We start from the raw sequence: 16,700 nt of genomic DNA, 5'->3' as shown, positions 1-16,700 counted from the left end.
TCCTTGGAACCCCCTCCACACGTGTTTGACTCCTGTCCACAAGCATAAAGTTTTACATCTTTATTACAGTTTTTATTGTACCTAACATAATTTGGATTCTCTCATTACCTGTAAGTGCTCAGCTCCCATGATATCTTATGGCAATGAATTCTATATGCTAATTATGAGATGCATGAAATTTCATTTGACCAGTTCCGTATTTCTTGCTTACCAAGTCATCCTCTTGCTCTCAAAACATTCCTCTGCTTTTTAGACTCCTTCATTTTGTACCTTTTCCCACTATGAATTAAAAATCCAAGTCTCTCCTACAGTAAGGTCTTTGACTATCTTGAGTTTTCTTCTGTTTCTTTGTTCATTAGTTTCTTTTTAAAATAGAAAATGACCAGAACATGAGAAAAATCTCTTGCACTTTTCTAGCCCATCAAATTTGCCTTAGACACTGCAAACATCACAAAGCACATTTCAGAATGGTTTAGACAGTCCAGTCATGGATTCCCAGTGTCGAACCACAGAGGTTATTGTGCTCTCTCTCCAAAGACATGAAACCTAATTATACTGTGGCTACTATTACTAAGTATAAATAGGTACCTTGAGGCAATTAACGTATGACAGAGCTCTCCATTTGTGCCTGTCTGAAGAAGTAGCTGATCTTGAGTGTAATCATCTGAATTGTCAAGAAACCTTGCCCTATTGTCACATACAACCATTTTATAGATGGGTAAATGTTACTACCTCTTTGATATTCCTCACAGCTACACAGACAGGGAACAATTTTAGTTTACACTAACCCTTCTTTACAATCAAGCAGTAGGTCTCCACACATTTCTGTCTACGTTATATAATGCCAGAGTAACAGCAAGCAACATCAGTGAGAACGAGAATCAGGCCTTCAACATAATTTCATTGAGCAGCCAACAAGTAGTATAAACCTACCATTATTTTTAGTGATTTTTCTTTTGATTTAAAAATAAATCCACACCAAGGAGCTTATACAAAGCTTAGGATACTCCTAAAACATTTAGAAACATTGTAGTAGAAGAACAGCAGTTCCCTATCAAATTGTTGTATACTTTTTCACTGAGAAATATTAACTGGTTGTACCACAGAAAGCTATGCCCCGTCTTCATGGCTGATCTGGTCTACATTATTTATAGCCATGTACTGAAACACACCAGCATCTGATCTACTCTACCCAGCTAATAGTTACATACTACAATATTGCACTAGTATCAACTGTTTGAGTTGCACTTACTTTGAAAGCTCAGTCCTTTTCTGTTGTAGTTGGAGTCCAACTCAGTCAGCCCCACATGCGGCACCAATCGTTGCAGCACAATGAAACTAGTAGACTGCAACAAGGCTTTACCGTTGGTCAGATTCTACTGGCTGTGCTGTATCTACTTCCCCCAGAAGTCAGACCATACTGCCCCTGCACCACCTGACCCCCTCTCCCACAATCCTCAGGGCTATTTAACCACTTATCAGGAACGAGCTACAGCTGCACATCATCCATGCCAATCAACCCACTGTTGCTGAGGCAAGGCCACAGCTGCACATTATCAATACTGATAAACCCACTGCCTGCATTCCTCTACACTTTTCCATCCCCAGACACCTAGTTCACCTACTTTTGACTTTAAGTCTCTCATTGGTACATAGATTTTATGTTTGTTGGCATACCTAATTTTAGTTAATTCTTTTGCCTGACACATTGTTACTTCCCTCAAATGTGCCTCTGCAACATTTCTTCCTCCAGGTCAGCTGTAATTTCTGTCCTATCATTTACTGCTGGATACAGAGTTACCTATGTATTGCTGACATACCCAGCAGATGTCTTTGCCTGACCCAAGTACTCCTCACTACCTGTCACACTGCTTCCAGGTTTGGCTATAAATAATCCTCTCCTTGCTGGTTTGACTATAAATAATCCCCTCCCCACCCTGCTGGTTTTGGGAATCAGCTGGTTCCAATTTGGATAAAGTGGAGCTTCTCTTTCCTTTACAGAGTTAGAGCTTACTCTCCTCGTTGTGTTACCCACACAGAAATCATACCACTGCACAAAACCACAAATATAATAGAAATGCATCAGTAGATCCATAAATCAAATCTTTTCCCTGTTCATCTACATTTTCATTCTAGCACTTCTCATATCTATTTCCCAAAGTTACCAGTACGTACAAGAGGCACTGGGCTGTGCTTATGATCAAATTCAGCTCTGCTTACCTCGCATCCTGCAGAAGGGCCAACATGGCTACCTCATGGGCAAGTCCTGCAGGGCAGCCTCAGCTACCCCTCTTGCACCTATGAATGTGCTTGTGGACCAGGGCAGGTCACAGGGCTGCGGTTCTCTCCAGCCTGCATCTATTCTAGCCCACACGGTGACTGTATGTCGCAGTCAGCATCTGGATGTGAAGGCAGATTGAGTCCTTTTACAGAGGACCCCAGTGTCACTTTCCTGAGACTGCCTGAAGAAGGGTATATTGAGGATGTCTAAAGACAATATGGAAAAGAAGCCATGATCTTGTGAGCTCTATAGACTGCAAGTCTCTCCCAGCACAGGTGCTTTGCAATTTGCTCTGAGCTGCAATTAGATCCTAACAAACACCTGTGAAGTGTCCAAAAATTGTTCCCCCGAAACTCATGTGCCTGGTGCTCAAGGTAAATGGTTTCTCTTCAGCACTCACCATATAAGACCTGACATTTCAACACAGATTTTGCATGTTTCAGAAGCAAACAAATGCAGTAAACTCACCACAGTAACTTGGATGTGAATTGTAGTGGGGGATGTGGTGCCTTGGTGCACATATTTTGGTTTTGTGGGTTTTATTTTGTTTTTTAGAGATAAGACAGGAATGCTTCAGTCAGACTAGCATGGCTAGTGTAAAATTAAAAGGAACTTGCAGAGTCAGTCCACGTACCAGCAGCTAGCACTTAAAAGGCCATCTACTGAGATTTCCTATAGGAGGAAGGGAGGGAAGGAGGAAAATAAACAAGATACACCCCCCCCACTCCCCACTCCCCACCCCCCCCCCCCAAAAAAAAAAAAAAAGAAAAAGAAAAAGTAATAATCAAGTAGCCTAGAAGAAGTTAAATCCAACTGAAAGAGGCATGTAATTTTTCTTAATGGACTGTCTATCAAAGCTTTCGCACACTTCTCTGAGGAGGCTACTTCACATTCCTTTTCTCAGAAAACAGCAGGTAGCTATACCAAGTAACAAATGCCACTTCTCAAGGTTTTGGCCCAAGATCATCCTACAGAGGATGGAGCAGAAAACAGGCAGCACCAGAACTGGACTTCAGAAAATATTCTGTGTTTATGGCATCCTTAGGAAAAGCAATGATTGCAGCAGTAGCAATAGGCCACCTGGAGCAAGATAAGCAAGAAGTGAGAATTAAAGAGGAAAGGAAGTGTTGACTGACTTTCTCAAAGACATTAAAGACTTGACTACACCCAGAAAACAAGCAATGGATTTATTGGAGTGTGTCTTTCTCACATCTTCAGTAAAAATTTAGAGGAAAAGCAGAGATTAAGGAGTGACAGAGACTGTGGAAAAGAGCTGGTGAGAGAAAGCATAGTAAAATCCTGAGAAAAAGATGTCTGTATTCATTCAGTGGTATTATGCCACTTTACATGCAGTGAAGACCTGTTTTTAGTGACACGTATGATCGAAGCTAGACAGTGGCATTCCTGTGGTAGGGGTTAACTTGGAGAGAGCCAGTGGGCAGTGATGTCCCTACATGCAACTGGAAGCACTAATGCTGCATAGCTGGAGGAACTCTGTGTGACCTTAAAAGCTGTACACACAAGTCTTGCCTGCAAAACCCGTGAGAACTTTTTCCTGCTATGATTATAAACTTTACTAAGTTAGACTCTCACAGAGTTATATAACCCTATGTGGTAGTTAATGAAGTGCTGGATGTAAGAAAAATAACTGTAATGTTATTTTGCCCCTGGTATGCTTTGCCTTATAAGGTTTAAACCTAGAGCTAATTCACTTGTGTTTTGTGATCTCTATCATGCTGCAATAATAATACTTAGCACTTTATAGCACTTTTCACTTATAAAAAGTGCTTTACAAACATTATCTAATTATTAATCTTCACAACAGTCCTGTGATACAGGTATACAGGTCAATTTAATGTTCTGTTTTAATAAACTACTAGCACTTTAGTAAATTGAAAAGTATAAAACACATTAAATTCACTTAAGAGAAACAAAAGTTAGTGAACAAATTGTAATTCTCCCTGCAACATTCTAGGTGGCCAATACACATAGCCAACTGTCAGTGATCACCACTGGGGTCCACGGAAGACAGTCTATACAGCAAATATTTCAATTAAGTAGTTGAGAGACTAATTTTTTTCAGATGATAACATGAATAATGTGAACAAAGAGGGACTCCATCAGAGCAGCTGAGGTCCCTTGATCAAGTTCTATACAAGCAAAACATAGTAGACCCTACCCTACAATGTTTGGGATCTAGGTAGAAAACAAGGGACAAGAGATGGGGAATGGGAGGAAATCAGTACAGTTGAGCAGTAGTCATCAGTGTTCAAACTATATCTGCCTACACAAACATTTGCAGAGCCATTTTATGCCAGTATACTAGCCACCTCATTAGTAGTCAGTAGTTCTCTCTGTTGATACACCTCAGACTTCAGTTGTTTGTGATCAAAGACAGGACAAGAGTTCGGCATTTAGTAAACACATCATACAACTTAGTTATATAATCACAAACTGAGTTTTCCACAAGGTTACCATTTCATGCGGTGCATAGCATGGCTGCCTGAGGAGGAGAAGGGCTGCCGCCTGCATTGCTGAGGTTCATTGCTGAGGTTCATAGTTGTGTAATGAGCGAGGAATGCAGGAAGAAAAGAAAAAAAAAAAAAAAAGTCTCCTGCTTAAGGTAGTTTAAAAGTTGCCCTGAAGAGTTTGCAGTCTACACCTCCTTTTGTTACAAGACAGTCTATGAGATACAGGACAAGTTCTTAAAACCAAGCTTTTCATACAAGGTCATCAATTCTATGTTCCTCATGTGCTCCATAGCTGACTTGAAATCTGGGTACCTTGCTCAAAGTGCTAATCACTCACAAATGCAGCTAAAGTTAAAGGGATCTGTGCTTTCAGCTTACTACCCGATGTTAAATATTTTGAAAAAGATTGGAGCCGGATGTCTCAGACTGGGTTCCCAAATTAGTAGGTACTTTCAACCCTGAATTACGGTGTCCCAGTCTCCATCTGTCAAATGAGGACAATAATTCCTTCTCATTTCACCAGGGTGTTGTGAAAATAACATCATTAATGGTTTGTGAAGCACTGTAGTGTTGAGCGCTATATAGAAACCTAAGAGGAGATTAATAATTCTGTCTCTGGAGCAAGTCTTGAAAAGCATACCATAAAAAGGGCTTGAAGGCACACACTTAACAGAAAAAATAAAATATTGGATTTGAAAAATTTGAACTGCTCAAGTGAGTGCTATCCATGCTTTATCCAGCAGATTTCACCCTGATTTTAAACTCTCAACTTGCAATCTCAGTTTTTATTTGTAAATTACCAAGTTTCTAAAAATTCAGAACTATCCAGCTCTCCACAAATGCCACAGCTTGGAATCCTAGTGACAAGCCTGCGGCTCAGTAGAATCACTAGCAATAGTCAGAGTAACTGTACAGACCTCTATCATTTCAGCTCATGGAATAAAACAATAGCATCTTTCTCAACAGGAACCGGTACTTCAAGGAAAGATCACATTTTGACAGCAGATTTTGATGGTATTTTGAAATAACAAAAGAAAGATGCAATTGGGGGTGGGGTGGGGCAGGGAGTACTCAAAATTTTGTTCAGAGCAATACATATTCACTTCCTTTCCAGAAACAACCAAGCCATTTTGATCAGTCATTCCAAATGTTTTGCTCCAGGAGGAAGCCCAACATGGAAAATATCAACACAAACAGTAAAGTCTGTGAAGATTAAAAATAAATCAAACCAATCTTGTTTACAGTGGTTTATAAGTGAGAATTTTCAGGCAATCCTGATGGCAGTCAATATTCTCTGCCCTATCTAGAATACACATGCACACACTGTTCTGCACTTGCTGTGCAACTTTAATGCTTTTCTAGTACATCTTCTTCAGTGCTGAGGGGTTTTTATTATTTATTTATTTTTATTATACACTCCCTAGCTGTTTCTTTACATGGAGAGAACAGTATTCCTTAGCTTCCCTTAAATAATATACAGATGACTAATCACTGTGGCACCCAGGAAAGAAATGTCAGGTAAAGTAAACATTCTGAAAAGAATGAACCCTTGAGCTATCCCTGCCAAATACTCTTACCTGGAACTGTCACAATGATTGTGGTGGGACCAAAGAAGGAGGCTTTGATGACTGAGGAGTTATCTAAATTAGTAAACTGCTCGGCGAGTAGAAAAAAGCCTACTGCCAGTTAGTTTAAAGCAGTGGCATTTAATAAAAATGATAGAACCAGAGGGCTGCTTTTCCTGACTATAACACTGAGGCTATCAAATATGTTTTGAAAAATGTGAGTGAGAGAAAACTGTTATTGTCTACTTTACTGCCACTTGTCCAATGTACTTAAACAGTACAAATGTAATGGCTGCTTTTTGGCTGAACAACATTATACTGATATGGTTTATAGGGGCTGAAGGTAAAACTAGAACTGCAACTGCCCCAATACCAACACAGAAAACAGGACATCCAGTGCCCCACATCCCTTATAAATCCAGACTTTATAAAAATCAAGTGTGAAGAACAGTGTTTTATGTTTAAGACTCTCAGGGGAAAAAAATAATCCTGAATATTAGCATGTTACTCTCAACATGAAAGAGAATATAAGCTCTTTTAGATGTTCTGAAACAATCTGTTTTAGGTGTGCTGTGGCACAAATGACATCGTTCTTTTTAGTTGTTAAGAACTGTTCTTGTGTGCATATCAAGTCCAGTCACCTAAGTACCAATTCTGATGCCCAGAAACCTGTCATGCAAAGTGATGTGAGGATCAAAAGAGGACTCTGTTTGGATTAATGAAAGTCTGAAGCCTAACAGATCAGACACAGCTGGCATGTAATCTGTGACAATGTTTGAGACACAAATGCCCCATCACCCCCAGAGTCCCCACAGATTTGGAGGGCTCACACTGTGTATGTGGCCTAGAGGAAGAGCAGACAACACACAAGCAGGCTGAGGCACAGTAAAGGCACATAGATCTTGTCTACTTGTGAAACAGTCCCCCATCCTGAACTCATCTGCCAAAAACTGAGCTCAGTCATGTCACCAACAGAACACTGTTAAAGAACAAATGATCCCTAAGCAAAATGTGTGGGATGGCAGAGTCCACTTAAATAGTTACAGAACTGAATCCAGTGTTGACCCCCTTCACAACCTGTCCACAATACTACAGTATAGTGCTAAATACAATACCTCAAATAAGAAATAACTAATATCCCAGCAGTAGGCTTAAAACTCTTAGTTTGTCAGAGCAAAGTAAAAAAAAAAAATAATTAAAAAATGGAACTTAAAGTGGACAGCTTATTTCTCCTCTTGCTACAATTTCTTACAATAGTTCTTCATCCATAGTGGCCTCCTTGTTGTCAGGCAGCTGATACTTCCCTCTTCCAGATGTATTCCCATATACTTTGTGCTATAGACAGTAATGCTTTGTTTGGTTCTCACGGGCATCTGGAATATAGGCCTGTGGAATGCAGCTGGGAGCTGCATATGCAGAAATGCCTACACTGGAGCTGAAAAGAGCAAACCCACTTCAAAGGCACAATGGAGAGAGACAGAAGTTGGTCGGACGAGAAGGAGATGTGAGGAAAGCAAAAAGATAATCGGAGCTGTGGTTTGCATGTGATACTCATGAGAGGATTAATACACAATAACCATAAGCAGCTAGCAACAGTGTCCTCCCAGGTGGGCTCCATCTGACCAATGTTAGTAGAAGCTCCTTGGAGCATAGGGTCCAGCATGAATTTTCAGTTATTTATTCTGATGGTAAAATACTCCTAATCTGATAACATGCTGTTGGCCAGAACTAGCGAGAGTTAGACAAAAATCTCAAGCCATATTTGTCTATCAACTCACGTTGTTTCATATAAACTCAAACTTCTAATATGATCAGCTACTTATTTCTTCACACACACCTCTGTAGTATACATTTCAGTAATTTACTTCAGAAAAATAGCATCTATTGCACAGTAAAGAGATATGCAAACACTTTCCTTTACTTTTCAAGTAATTAATCTCATTACTCTCAAATTGTAAGAAATTCCCCCTTAAAATAACAGAGTAAATTCACCCTCTTATTTGTTCTGAAGGCAGGGGAAGAGAACACCATTTACACTTCTCTATGGCAGGAGACAGCTGACCAGAGAAGGCAGGGGTGTACGCACCCACAGAAAACAGAAGGGAATTCACAAACTGTAGGTGAGGAAACAACAGGTTGAACTGTCTCTGGCATGTAAGAATGACTTACAGATCTGGAAGCTAGTGTTTCAATGAAGAGATTCAAGAGAGAACCGATACAGGAAAATGACTTATTCCTCTAATACAATTTTATGCCTTGGAAGTGGTCTGTCATCATTAGAATGGCTTACAGCTGTGTGCTGTATTCTCCAACTCTGTATCTGTCATTTTGCTAGTACTTCTAGAGTACTATCTAGACCTTGCTTTGCTAATCTGCAGGTTGTCAATTTCACATCAATAAATTCAATACTTTAGTAAAAAAATTTGAATATAATCAGTTGTGTGACTTACCTGTGCTGTAAATACTTTGCTGCTCAGATTATCTCTCATCTGAGAACACTGGGAAAAAAACACAAACAACAAAACCAACAGTTATTAATTAAACTTATTTAAAGATTATTTTGTTCAGCCAAGTATACATAAAACCTCCTATTATCATCCTCCTGGCAGGATTAAGAAATCGCAAGGCCAGATCTGTAAGGAAAGTGAATGTCTTATCACTCTGAAACCTGGTTCATATTTGGTAATTGGCACCATTCTTCCATTTACCATTTTCGTACTATGCAAACACTTACATACTCCAAGTCAATGAGGTATAGAAAGATAAGCTTCAAATACATTATGGTCAATCAGCATGAACTAGAGCTCAGGACCTCTGGGCCTCTCTGAACCTTTGGAAACAATCAAGGTTTATGGTGTTTAGCCATTGCCTCAAGCAAAATACACGCAGCTTTAGTGAGATAATGCACTCAAACTGTCATGAGTTTTTGTAGCAAAAGTATGACCTACAAAGGCATGATAGTCCTTCATAAAGCAGTTTTTGAGAATACGATTATCAAATCCAAATTACACACCTTACAGATCCCAAATATGCCCACATTGCAGTCCTTGAAATAGAAACCCTGATTCTTACACAAAAATATTGTTTAGCCCCGTCAATCAATCTTAGATGATGTTCAACAAAATGCAAAAAATAAGGTCCAAGGAACTACTAAAGGCAGAATACTATTCTTGAAAATTCTGAAGCTCTGCAAGACACAGAAGGTTCATCAAAACAAGGGCAACTGCAGCCAGTCTCAAACACAGTCGGAAGTAATCTTCAACTACTGAGAGAGAGTGCCATATTCTTCTGAGAGGTGCACAAGTGACAGGATGAGAGATAATGGACACCAAGTTAAAACAAGTAAATATTGTTAAAAGGAAGAAAAAAAAAAAAAAAGAAAAGAAATCACCATTAGGATAGTAAAACACTAACAGGTAGGCCAGAGAGATTGTGCAATCCCTGCCCCTGGAGATGGCCAAACCTTGACAGGACCAGCCCTGAGGAACCTGATCAAAGTTGTCCTTGTTCTGAGCAGAGAGCTGGTACTCATGAAAGTGCCTCAATTCTTGCTGACTCGCTTGAGGGCTTGTAGCCTTCATCTGACTGTGAGATGGGGTGGAGCAGGCCACTTCTAATGGTCAGAAGAGACTGAAATCTCCCTTCCCATGAAACAAGTGCTGGAGAAACCTTGATCTTTTATTTTGTGTGTCAGAATTAATGGTGGTTCAAAGTACATAAATGATCAAATAACTGAGTAAGTTTTTGACAAAGACTACACTTCTAGCAGGCAAATACCCCCATCATAACTGTAACTTCCACCTGAGAAAGACTGTGAAACAAGCATGTCACATGCTATTTCATAGATATATTTAAATACTTACTGTAGTGACTTCCTTAAAACCCTGTAAAATGTGAGATGTGGCACAGAATACAGGCAAAACTAAAATACCCTGCTGTGCTTAATTGGTTTCCAAACAAAAGCCCACAGAGGATGAGGAGAAAGCTCGAATGAAGAGGGGAAGTGGTTTAAGTTCATAGTAAGTGTGGCTCCATTACAGAAATGCTGGAAACATCACATCTTCTCAAGATTCATTAAATTAGCTGTCAATTCCTGAACATTCATGACAGAATGCCATTCAGGTGGCATAGATTAATTATCAAGTTCATGTAAGAATGGGAAAGATCAGCTAATATTTATCCAGAAAAGTCTGACGCAGTCTTTCTGGAACACTCCATGTTACTCAAGAAGGAAATGAACTCAACTTTTGAAGAAGTGTAACACTGAGGCACATGCTGTTCTCAGAAAGTGACTTGCCCGTGGTCTTGAAGGCTGAAATACGAGCCAGTTAAGATTTCATCTCCGGAATCGGAGGACCAGGTCCCAATAGTAGGAATCCAGTCAACGTAATAACTCTGAAAAGAACATATTGTCTTATATGGGTTTTATATTTGCTTCTACAGGCCACTCCAGAGACTGTTATACACAGAAATCAAACTAAAATGATCAGAATACAGTGAACTTAATAGCAGATTTAAATTCACAAGAAAGTTTTGAACACAAGATTACACTGAATAAAACACTAGGGTGGATGACAGAAGAGATAACACAGGAATGAAATGAAACCACTTAAGGTTTATGAAGCATCTCTCTTTATCACTGTTCATTTCTTCTGTTACCTGACCTTCATGTTGTGGAGTTTCAGAAACCTGCATTTCAAACTATCCATATTTAAAAGTACACCCAGCGCCCAGTATCCTCAGTTTAAATAAGGGTTTGGGTTTTTTTTCATTTGTTTTGTGGTGGTTTGATTTCTTTTTTTAAGTTGTGCCTTCTGTGACATGCCCACCGATGTACCAGATGAACCATGCCAGTCTGTCTTCAGTACCTCTCCTTCCTTCATCTCCAATGAGTCTTATATAAATCTTTGTGGCTGGAATTGTAGGTAGTCTGCATCATGGGGAACATTTTTCCCTTACATCTTAGAATCCTGTAATTTATAACATGAAATTTAAACCAACATAAATTAGTAATTCAATCCCTATATTCCAATTTAATGAACTAGAGGCTTCATTTCTTTATTGTTTTGTGCCGCTGGACCAACCGTTTGGTTTACAGATTGAATGTACTTCTTTGTTAATAAATAAATGCATAAAAAAATAAAGGTATCCTCAATGCAATTATGCTGATGTCCCTCAGGAACCAGAATGCAATTATTTAAAATATTATTTTCTTAGATTACTCTCAAGAAAATAAGGAAAGAAATATGAAATTTGTGTCCTTTTAGCTTAAGCTCATTTTAAGAGCAGCAACAGTGATGCAGTTAGTCCCCAGTGGCAACTGAGAAGCACTTAGCCAGAAAATTGTTATTGGATTACAGTTCTTGCTTCATAAAATGCAGCTAAAGATCATTTTAGACATCTATGGAATGACCCATTGTCAAAACTGGTATGACAAACAAGTGACAAAGTTATTCTATTTGGCCATTCTGAGGCTTTTTCAGATCACAAAGGTAACTTGGGGCTGTATCAGCCTACACAGTTTTGATTCAATTATAAAAATAACTCACAATAAGAAGAATTCTAGCATAAATAATTGAATCTCTCCGGAGGAAAAGAAAAAATCCCCACAAACATGTGCATATACTTTCAAGTGTTCCTGACATATAAAGAATTGTGAAGTGATAGGGTGATCAGTAGTCAATTCTGGTACTGAGAACTCTGATACCTTTCAAACTAACTGGTCTTCTTTATTAAAATAAACAAGATGAAAAGGGCAAAGGACACTGCATGACTTTTAACAATGTGCAAACTGAAACCACTTAGATACTACTAAAGTTCATACAATCCTTTTCATTTCACTTTACAGTCTTTTTCAAACAGATGATTTCCTGAATGAGAATCCTGCCTCCCATATTTTAATCTGCTGGTAAAAAAAAATTAACTAATGTGAACATATATCAGATGCATATGTGCATACTTTAATAAATGCAAACAAGAAATAAACCCCTTCACCTTTGCATTTGAGGTCACCATTGACCACTGGCAACACAGTAAAGATGAGGACTTTAATCAAAAACCTAACATGGGATTTAATTTCTTCATGTAAGGTCCGTCATTTTTCTTCTCTGCCCATTACATGGTACATCTTTGCTCATATAATTACATAATTAACATCCTCAGCACCTATTTCATCCCTTGTTAATTTTGCTAAATATAAATACAGACATGTTCAAGGAAACAAACTTGGCAAGTGAAGAAGCAATTTAAAGGAAAAAAAATCAATTCACATACTGATAATCTGTATGTATCACTGAGCATTACTAGATGCTTGTAACCCATATGATGACCCTCTGAGTAGAAGTGCCCTTGCAAGAACAGCTTTTGCTGGGATGACAAAGATTGCCCAAAAGCGTTGGTAAACGGAGGTCTTGGTTTTGTTTGTCAGTAATCACTCATGCAGCTTGTAGCACCAAAGGGCAGTAGTGGCAGCTGGTAAACCACATTGGTCTCAGAACACTGTTGATTCCCAAATATATTTTTTTTAAATTAAAAAGAATTGGGGATGGAGAGGTGGGGTTGGGAGGTGATGAGAGGGAGATAAACTTGGCAGCTAAAGGCCCATAAGATTTTTGCAGTTTATCCTATGGGTCAAAGCCACATTTAACTGACAGCACTGCATGACTATGATCATAATTCAATCAAAGACGCGAGTTTGAAGATTAGGGGACTAGCAGAGGGTTTCTCCCTCACACCTCTGTCCTCACAGAAGATAGAAAAGTAGCAGAAAGTTTGCAGTAAATGAAGATTCTAGTTCCAACTGGGAAGTTCCCAAAGTTTTAATCGATCCACCCTTGGCGAGCAAATTGGCAGTTTTATTTCTTCCTCCACAGTGTCCAAAAAGTAATTCTGTTCATCCTTGCGAAAAACAAAAATTTCAGATGGGTTCCATTTAGCGGGGTCACAGAGACCAGATCTGTATTCATCTTAACATATGGATCCTCACATTTAAGGTCAGATTTTAAAACTCTTACAACAGAAATTACTTAGTTCCTTGAATGATACCACTAGGTCATGGAGGATGGTGTTATTAAACCAAAGTCAGAGGATCACTAATTGCTGTTTGCAACACAAACATACTTTCAAACTTACTGTTTCCATACAGAAGGATACTGTTTCTCTATACAGATGCATAATGTCATTTGATACAGCAGCTAGGGAAGAGAACTAGTCTGTTTTCAAAAATCCTTCTCATTAGGAGTCAGTATCGAACTCATTTCATTGCATTTACTAGGAAGTATAGTCCTAAATTATACCAAAGTCTGTCTACCAGTATACTGTGCTGACCTGCTTATCTCTAACATTCTGTTTATTATCCAAAAGTGTACGGGAAAGTGGAACAGTCCAGTCTGAACACCCTGATGCTGTCTCAGCAATTTCTGTTCCCAGCACATGCTATTTCAACAGCCAGCGATCACTGGAGTTAAAGTGCACGCAACCAGCTGAATAGGATGCAATTCTTATTCTTATGATGAATATCAGGGTCAGAGGTGAGTGCCAGATAACACATAGCAGATGTGGAGGGAGTACAAGGAATTCTGTTTACTTTGGGTGACCACCTACATTTCAAGGGGGGTACGGGGCAGGGTGGGAAGCTAAAACTGCAAGATAAAGACTGTTTAAGAGACTGCATTGTAGAATATTTTTCAAGACAAAGCTACATACTTGTATGTTAGCATGAACTATTGTTGAAACATAAGACACAGTCCAGCCAAATTAACCATTCATGGAACGTGACTCTTCAGGAAGCAAATGACGGATATCTTTTAAAAACATACCCCACACCCTGTGATCACTTCAGCTGATATTAAAAAGCTGTATTTCTTTTTGCATTGCCTGTATTTCTTTCCATTTCAGGACTTTTTTCAGGTACTAGCAGCTAAACAGTTCTACCAAGCAGAAATGGAGAAAGCCTGATCTGAACCCGAGGAAGTTCTAGATAGCCATTGAGAAGACAGCAAGATGTGCATGACAACACATTTACAATCTCTCATTGTGGGACAAGAAAGTACTGCAAGTCATTGCTAGCTGCTTGGGCTAGATCCTTAGCCCTGTAGCCCAAGTTGTGCAAAAGGGACCTTGAAACTGCTCCAGACAGTGGATGATTCTTCCAAAGATGATGCACAGAGCAAGAGATTTACAGGAACTATCCAAGCTGGTAAAACCAGTAGCAGCCAGCTACTTAGCTTTTCACAGCCCATGGTAAAGGATGAGGAAGTTTCTCCTCAGTACCATCAGCTTTTAAATCCCAAGCAGAAAAGAGGCAGCCTTTGTGACTCTGTTCAGCTACTGTAAGAGACAGGTGAGAAGACTCACCACTTTAGGTATACCAATGAGCTTACTGTAAGATGAATTAACTTTATTTCCCCTGCTCCCTCTTCCCCTCCCAAAGAAATCATGAAAGTCATTAAGCATTCTGATGTTTTCCATATGGATATTTCTACAAGTTATAAGGTCAAAGCGGACCAGTTAGAAGTTAAGACCATTAGAAAGGATTGAAAAGGAGAATGGCGCAGGGAAAGCAGCTCAGTTTTACATGAAAAAAAAAACCACCCCCAAACCAAAGTATACTTGGACAAGTTGCATTTCTCAAGATGCTACAGACACTCATTTCCCAGATAACTGAAATCAAATGCCTTTGTGAAGACTGCCACAACAGTCTCAGCAAATGAATGGACAGGTTTTGTTGAAAATTTTCTCCCAAAACATTACTATATTTTTTTAAAAAAATCGGGTCTAAGCAGTTACAGCCACATATGATGATCCAGTCAGTGCTCAAAACAGAATTAACAGGAGTATTAGAATTTTTAACTAGTCTTCATAGAAAAATCTAATAATAGAGGCTAGTAATCTGTGTAGGAATAGATCTTAGAAAATAGATGTGAGGAGGCAAGTTCAGTCCAAGCAGGTAAAAAAACAACCCCAAAAATTCCCACCACGTAAATGTCCATCAGCTAGCCTGCTAACTTTCTAAATGAGTTGTTACATTTATTCCTCTATAAGCTTTGCTCTGCATGTTGAAGATTCAATCTTGTTTTTATGGGTGAAGTACACAGCAAGGAAGTAAGTTTGGCAAATGATCTCTGAACTCTTTGAAGATACAGTTGTACTACATTTTTAAAGATATACACTGCCTCATTTAGATGATGTATTGAAGTGGAGGATGGAGGACAATTTAAGTAAAAAAATCCAATAGTTTCCAGTTGTAAGTCTTCTATGCCATGTACATCTCTTCCCAGGTAACATTAAAGATAATTAAAAAAGATCCTGATTCTTTAAAGCTGAAATGTATTTGCAGCATAAAGCAGTCATTCTTTTTCAAAATCAAAACAATCTGCAGAAACAACTCTGATATTGCTAGACTTTGGCTGAAACAAATGAGCAAAAGAATAGTAATTTCTCAGAAAGTGGAAGGGAATGTAACCCCCCGCCCCATGTTAACTTTTGGTCTGCTGCCACGCTTCCACTTTGTCAACCAAAGGAATGAATGCTGTGGGCACCATATAAAGGCATGTGTGGCAGCCTGAGGGTTAAAGCAGACATTCCTTATCTTTGACAGATGGTTAATTTATGGTCATTATTCCTAAATTCAATTGCTCAATAATTTAGATATGACAAACATGTGTGTAGGAATATATGCCAGGGCACCCTTCTAGGAATCCCAAACTGCAATATCCCCTCCATGCTTTCACCATACATCCTCATGCTGAGTGTGACAGATTGAAACAAATGCAGGCTTTCTGAGCACTTCAACTCCCTGGTGTCACTCTTGTTACATTAGAGTGGTTCTGGAGAGTTACTGTGTCCAGACTGAGGGACGGATGAATGGGCTTGGCTAAAACAACCATTTTGTCAATAAACATAATGCAAACCCAATTATTTTTTTTTTATTTTTATTTTTTTTTTAGCCTAACTTTTCTAGTTCTCTTGCTACAAGTATCACCACTTAAGCAACCATAGGGAACTGATTTGCAGATAAGGTCACAGTCTGAATGACACTGAGGGCTAGTGGCTCTACTTGCAGGTTGTCTGGAATGGCTTTAGAGCAGACCGTATCTGACTAAACATTTACATCAATGATGAGCTGCACACCCACTTCTACCACACAAATAAAGAGTCACAAAGTGAGGCCACTCAAACCGCTTTTCTCTCTCCGCTACCATCCCCTGTCCCAAACCCAGCCCATTTTCTCATGTGGTGACAGACACAAAGATCTTTTGGCAAATTTTTCTTGAATAAAAAAGTTAAATTCCCTTTCCCTTCTTTCAGTTGATACAGGAAACTGAATTTCTCCACTGTTCCCACTGAAATTTCTAAATTGGCTGGCACAAGAAAGCACCTCAA

The 16,700-nt window shown here is 39.1% G+C and overlaps 1 long non-coding RNA gene across 3 annotated transcripts in view; it reads right to left on the bottom strand.

Moving 5' to 3' along the window:
* LOC121095345 overlaps nucleotides 1–16,700 on the bottom strand; it is a 296,583-nt gene that overhangs the window by 174,131 nt on the left and 105,752 nt on the right. For all 3 annotated transcript variants that reach the window (XR_005830073.1, XR_005830072.1, XR_005830071.1), the window contains exon 3: nucleotides 8,768–8,815. This is a non-coding gene — a long non-coding RNA (uncharacterized LOC121095345). The remainder of the gene's footprint in view (nucleotides 1–8,767; nucleotides 8,816–16,700) is intronic.

This window comes from Falco naumanni, chromosome 11, assembly GCF_017639655.2.
Source record: "Falco naumanni isolate bFalNau1 chromosome 11, bFalNau1.pat, whole genome shotgun sequence".
Lineage (NCBI taxonomy): Eukaryota > Metazoa > Chordata > Aves > Falconiformes > Falconidae > Falco > Falco naumanni.
This window is presented reverse-complemented; position numbering and strand designations above follow the sequence as displayed.